Here is a 6,834-nt window from a genome sequence, read left to right as displayed (position 1 = left end):
CTGCATCCCCAGTGGTGCCAGTGCACTCTCTGGACGCACTGCACTGCATCCCCAGTGGTGCCAGTGCACTCTCTGGACTCACTGCACTGCATCCCAAGTGGTGCCAGTGCACTCTCTGGAGTCACTGCACTGCATCCCCAGTGGTGCCAGTGCACTCTCTGGAGTCACTGCACTACATCCCCAGTGGTGCCAGTGCACTCACTGGACTCACTGTACTGCATCATCAGTGGTGCCAGTGCACTCTCTGGACTCACTGCAGTGCATCCCCAGTGGTGCCAGTGCACTCTCTGGACTCACTGCACTGCATCCCCAGTGGTGCCAGTGCACTCTCTGGACTCACTGCACTGCATCCCCAGTGGTGCAAGTGCACTCTCTGGACTCACTGCAGTGCATCCCAAGTGGTGCCAATGCACTCTCTGGACTCACTGCAGTGCATCCCCAGTGGTGCCAGTACACTCACTGGACTCACTGCAGTGCATCCCCAGTGGTGCCAGTACACTCACTGGACTTACTGCACTGCATCCCCAGTGGTGCCAGTGCAGTCTCTGCACTCACTGAAGTGCATCCCCAGTGGTGCCAGTGAACTCTCTGGACTCACTGCACTGCATCCCCAGTGGTGCCAGTGCACTCTCTGGACTCACTGCACTGCATCCCCAGTGGTGCCAGTGCACTCACTGGACTCACTATACTGCATCACCAGTGGTGCCAGTGCACTCTCTGGACTCACTGCACTGCATCCCCAGTGTTGCCAGTGCATTCACTGGACTCACTGTACTGCATCTCCAGTGGTGCCAGTGCACTCTCTGGACTCACTGCAGTGCATCCCCAGTGGTGCCAGTGCACTCTCTGGACTCACTGCAGTGCATCCCCACTGGTGCCAGTGCACTCACTGGATTCACTGCACTACATTCCCAGTGGTGCTAGTTCACTCTCTGGACTCACTGCAGTGCATCCCCAGTGGTGCCAGTGCACTCTTTGGACTCACTGAAGTGCATTCTCAGTGGTGCCAGTCCACTCTCTGGACTCACTGCACTGCATCCCCAGTGGTGCCAGTGCGCTCTCTGGCCTCACTGAAGTGCATTCTCAGTGGTGCCAGTGCACTCTCTGGACTCACTGCAGTGCATCCCCAGTGGTGCCAGTGCACTCTCTGGACTCACTGAAGTGCATTCTCAGTGGTGCCAGTGCACTCTCTGGACTCACTGCACTGCATCCCCAGTGGTGCCAGTACACTCACTGGACTGACTGCACTGCATCCCCAGTGGTGCTAGTGCAGTCTCTGCACTCACTGCACTGCATCGCCAGTGGTGCCAGAGCACTCTCTGGACTCACTACAGTGCATCCCCAGTGGTGCCAGTGCACTCTCTGGACTCACGGTACTGCATCCACAGTGGTGCCAGTGCACTCTGTGGACTCACTGCTGTGCATCCCCATTGGTGCCAGTGCACTCTCTGGACTCACTGCACTGCATCCCCAGTGGTGCCAGTGCACTCTCTGGACTCACTGCACTGCATCCCCAGTGGTGCAAGTGCACTCTCTGGACTCACTGCAGTGCATCCCAAGTGGTGCCAATGCACTCTCTGGACTCACTGCAGTGCATCCCCAGTGGTGCCAGTACACTCACTGGACTTACTGCACTGCATCCCCAGTGGTGCCAGTGCAGTCTCTGCACTCACTGAAGTGCATCCCCAGTGGTGCCAGTGAACTCTCTGGACTCACTGCTGTGCGTCCCCAGTGGTGCCAGTGCACTCTCTGGACTCACTGCACTGCATCCCCAGTGGTGCCAGTGCACTCTCTGGACTCACTGCACTGCATCCCCAGTGGTGCCAGTGCACTCTCTGGACTCACTGCACTGCATCTCCAATGGTGCCAGTGCACTCTCTGGACTCACTGCACTGCATCCCCAGTGGAGCCAGTGCACTCTCTGGACTCACTGAATTGCATCCCCATTGGTGCCAGTGCACTCTCTGGACTCACTGCACTGCATCCCCAGTGGTGCCAGTGCACTCTCTGGACTCACTGCACTGCATCCCCAGTGGTGCAAGTGCACTCTCTGGACTCACTGCAGTGCATCCCAAGTGGTGCCAATGCACTCTCTGGACTCACTGCACTGCATCCCCATTGGTGCCAGTACACTCACTGGACTCACTGCACTGCATCCCCAGTGCTGCCAGTGCAGTCTCTGCACTCACTGAAGTGCATCTCCAGTGGTGCCAGTGAACTCTCTGGACTCACTGCAGTGCATCCCCAGTGGTGCCAGTGCACTCTCTGGACTCACTGCACTGCATCCCCAGTGGTGCCAGTGCACTCTCTGGACTCACTGCACTGCATCCCCAGTGGTGCCAGTGCACTCTCTGGACTCACTGCAGTGCATCTCCAATGGTGCCAGTGCACTCTCTTCACTCACTGCACTGCATCCCCAGTGGTGCCAATGCACTCTCTGGACTCACTGCTGTGCATCCCCAGTGGTGCCAGTGCACTCTCTGGACTCACTGCACTGCATCTCCAATGGTGCCAATGCACTCTCTGGACTCACTGTACTGCATCCCCAGTGGTGCCAGTGCACTCTCTTGACTCACTGCACTGCATCCCCAGTGGTGCCAGTGCACTCACTGGATTCACTGCACTGCATCCCCAGTGGTGCTAGTGCACTCTCTGGACTCACTGCAGTGCATCCCCAGTGGTACCAGTGCACTCTCTGGACTCACTGAAGTGCATTCTCAGTGGTGCCAGTGCACTCTGTGGACTCACTGCACTGCATCCCCAGTGGTGCCAGTGCGCTCTCTGGACTCACTGCAGTGCATCCCCAGTGGTGCCAGTGCACTCTCTGGACTCACTGCACTGCATCCCCAGTGCTGCCAGTGCACTCTCTGGACTCACTGCACTGCATCCCCAGTGGTGCCAGTGCACTCTCTGGACTCACTGCACTGCATCCCCAGTGGTGCCAGTGCACTCTCTGGACTCACTGCACTGCATCCCCAGTGGTGCCAGTGCACTCTCTGGACTCACTGCACTGCATCCCCAGTGGTACCAGTGCACTCTGTGGACTCAATGCACTGTATCCCCAGTGGTGCCAGAGCACTCTCTGGACTCACTGCACTGCATCCCCAGTGGTGCCAATGCACGCTCTGGACTCACTGCACTGCATCCCCAGTGGTGCCAGTGCACTCTCTGGACTCACTGCACTGCATCCCAAGTGGTGCCAGTGCACTCTCTGGAGTCACTGCACTGCATCCCCAGTGGTGCCAGTGCACTCTCTCGAGTCACTGCACTACATCCCCAGTGGTGCCAGTGCACTCACTGGACTCACTGTACTGCATCATCAGTGGTGCCAGTGCACTCTCTGGACTCACTGCAGTGCATCCCCAGTGGTGCCAGTGCACTCTCTGGACTCACTGCACTGCATCCCCAGTGGTGCCAGTGCACTCTCTGGACTCACTGCACTGCATCCCCAGTGGTGCCAGTGCACTCTCTGGACTCACTGCACTGCATCCCAAGTGGTGCCAGTGCACTCTCTGGAGTCACTGCACTGCATCCCCAGTGGTGCCAGTGCACTCTCTCGAGTCACTGCGCTACATCCCCAGTGGTGCCAGTGCACTCACTGGACTCACTGTACTGCATCATCAGTGGTGCCAGTGCACTCTCTGGACTCACTGCAGTGCATCCCCAGTGGTGCCAGTGCACTCTCTGGACTCACTGCACTGCATCCCCAGTGGTGCCAGTGCACTCTCTGGACTCACTGTACTGCATCCCCAGTGGTGCCAGTGCACTCTGTGGACTCACTGCTGTGCATCCCCATTGGTGCCAGTGCACTCTCTGGACTCACTGCACTGCATCCCCAGTGGTGCCAGTGCACTCTCTGGACTCACTGCACTGCATCCCCAGTGGTGCAAGTGCACTCTCTGGACTCACTGCAGTGCATCCCAAGTGGTGCCAATGCACTCTCTGGACTCACTGCAGTGCATCCCCAGTGGTGCCAGTACACTCACTGGACTTACTGCACTGCATCCCCAGTGGTGCCAGTGCAGTCTCTGCACTCACTGAAGTGCATCCCCAGTGGTGCCAGTGAACTCTCTGGACTCACTGCAGTGCGTCCCCAGTGGTGCCAGTGCACTCTCTGGACTCACTGCACTGCATCCCCAGTGGTGCCAGTGCACTCTCTGGACTCACTGCACTGCATCCCCAGTGGTGCCAGTGCACTTTCTGGACTCACTGCACTGCATCTCCAATGGTGCCAGTGCACTCTCTGGACTCACTGCACTGCATCCCCAGTGGAGCCAGTGCACTCTCTGGACTCACTGAAGTGCATCCCCATTGGTGCCAGTGCACTCTCTGGACTCACTGCACTGCATCCCCAGTGGTGCCAGTGCACTCTCTGGACTCACTGCACTGCATCCCCAGTGGTGCAAGTGCACTCTCTGGACTCACTGCAGTGCATCCCAAGTGGTGCCAATGCACTCTCTGGACTCACTGCAGTGCATTCTCAGTGGTGCCAGTACACTCACTGGACTCACTGCACTGCATCCCCAGTGCTGCCAGTGCAGTCTCTGCACTCACTGAAGTCCATCTCCAGTGGTGCCAGTGAACTCTTTGGACTCACTGCAGTGCATCCCCAGTGGTGCCAGTGCACTCTCTGGACTCACTGCACTGCATCCCCAGTGGTGCCAGTGCACTCTCTGGACTCACTGCACTGCATCCCCAGTGGTGCCAGTGCACTCTCTGGACTCACTGTACTGCATCCCCAGTGGTGCCAGTGCACTCTCTTGACTCACTGCACTGCATCCCCAGTGGTGCCAGTGCACTCACTGGATTCACTGCACTGCATCCCCAGTGGTGCTAGTGCACTCTCTGGACTCACTGCAGTGCATCCCCAGTGGTACCAGTGCACTCTCTGGACTCACTGAAGTGCATTCTCAGTGGTGCCAGTGCACTCTGTGGACTCACTGCAGTGCATCCCCAGTGGTGCCAATGCGCTCTCTGGACTCACTGCAGTGCATCCCCAGTGGTGCCAGTGCACTCTCTGGACTCACTGCACTGCATCCCCAGTGCTGCCAGTGCACTCTGTGGACTCACTGCACTGCATCCCCAGTGGTGCCAGTGCACTCTCTGGACTCACTGCACTGCATCCCCAGTGGTGCCAGTGCACTCTCTGGACTCACTGCACTGCATCCCCAGTGGTGACAGTGCACTCTCTGGACTCACTGCACTGCATCCCCAGTGGTACCAGTGCACACTGTGGACTCACTGCAGTGCATCCCCAGTGCTGCCAGTGCACTCTCTGGACTCACTGCACTGCATCCCCAGTGGTGCCAATGCACTCTCTGGACTCACTGCACTGCATCCCCAGTGGTGCCAGTGCACTCTCTGGACTCACTGCACTGCATCCCAAGTGGTGCCAGTGCACTCTCTGGACTCACTGCACTGCATCCCCAGTGGTGCCAGTGCACTCTCTGGACGCACTGCACTGCATCCCCAGTGGTGCCAGTGCACTCTCTGGACTCACTGCACTGCATCCCAAGTGGTGCCAGTGCACTCTCTGGAGTCACTGCACTGCATCCCCAGTGGTGCCAGTGCACTCTCTGGAGTCACTGCACTACATCCCCAGTGGTGCCAGTGCACTCACTGGACTCACTGTACTGCATCATCAGTGGTGCCAGTGCACTCTCTGGACTCACTGCAGTGCATCCCCAGTGGTGCCAGTGCACTCTCTGGACTCACTGCACTGCATCCCCAGTGGTGCCAGTGCACTCTCTGGACTCACTGCACTGCATCCCCAGTGGTGCAAGTGCACTCTCTGGACTCACTGCAGTGCATCCCAAGTGGTGCCAATGCACTCTCTGGACTCACTGCAGTGCATCCCCAGTGGTGCCAGTACACTCACTGGACTCACTGCAGTGCATCCCCAGTGGTGCCAGTACACTCACTGGACTTACTGCACTGCATCCCCAGTGGTGCCAGTGCAGTCTCTGCACTCACTGAAGTGCATCCCCAGTGGTGCCAGTGAACTCTCTGGACTCACTGCAGTGCGTCCCCAGTGGTGCCAGTGCACTCTCTGGACTCACTGCACTGCATCCCCAGTGGTGCCAGTGCACTCTCTGGACTCACTGCACTGCATCCCCAGTGGTGCCAGTGCACTTTCTGGACTCACTGCACTGCATCTCCAATGGTGCCAGTGCACTCTCTGGACTCACTGCACTGCATCCCCAGTGGTGCCAGTGCACTCTCTGGACTCACTGCACTGCATCCCCAGTGGTGCAAGTGCACTCTCTGGACTCACTGCAGTGCATCCCAAGTGGTGCCAATGCACTCTCTGGACTCACTGCAGTGCATCCCCAGTGGTGCCAGTACACTCACTGGACTCACTGCACTGCATCCCCAGTGCTGCCAGTGCAGTCTCTGCACTCACTGAAGTGCATCCCCAGTGGTGCCAGTGAACTCTCTGGACTCACTGCAGTGCATCCCCAGTGGTGCCAGTGCACTCTCTGGACTCACTGCACTGCATCCCCAGTGGTGCCAGTGCACTCTCTGGACTCACTGCACTGCATCCCCAGTGGTGCCAGTGCACTCTCTGGACTCACTGTACTGCATCCCCAGTGGTGCCAGTGCACTCTCTTGACTCACTGCACTGCATCCCCAGTGGTGCCAGTGCACTCACTGGATTCACTGCACTGCATCCCCAGTGGTGCTAGTGCACTCTCTGGACTCACTGCAGTGCATCCCCAGTGGTACCAGTGCACTCTCTGGACTCACTGAAGTGCATTCTCAGTGGTGCCAGTGCACTCTGTGGACTCACTGCAGTGCATCCCCAGTGGTGCCAATGCGCTCTCTGGACTCACT

This window comes from Anser brachyrhynchus, assembly GCF_964034855.1.
Source record: "Anser brachyrhynchus genome assembly, contig: SCAFFOLD_50, whole genome shotgun sequence".
In the NCBI taxonomy this organism is placed as follows: domain Eukaryota; kingdom Metazoa; phylum Chordata; class Aves; order Anseriformes; family Anatidae; genus Anser; species Anser brachyrhynchus.
The sequence above is the reverse complement of the archived record's forward strand: the minus strand, read 5'-3'. Positions refer to the sequence as shown.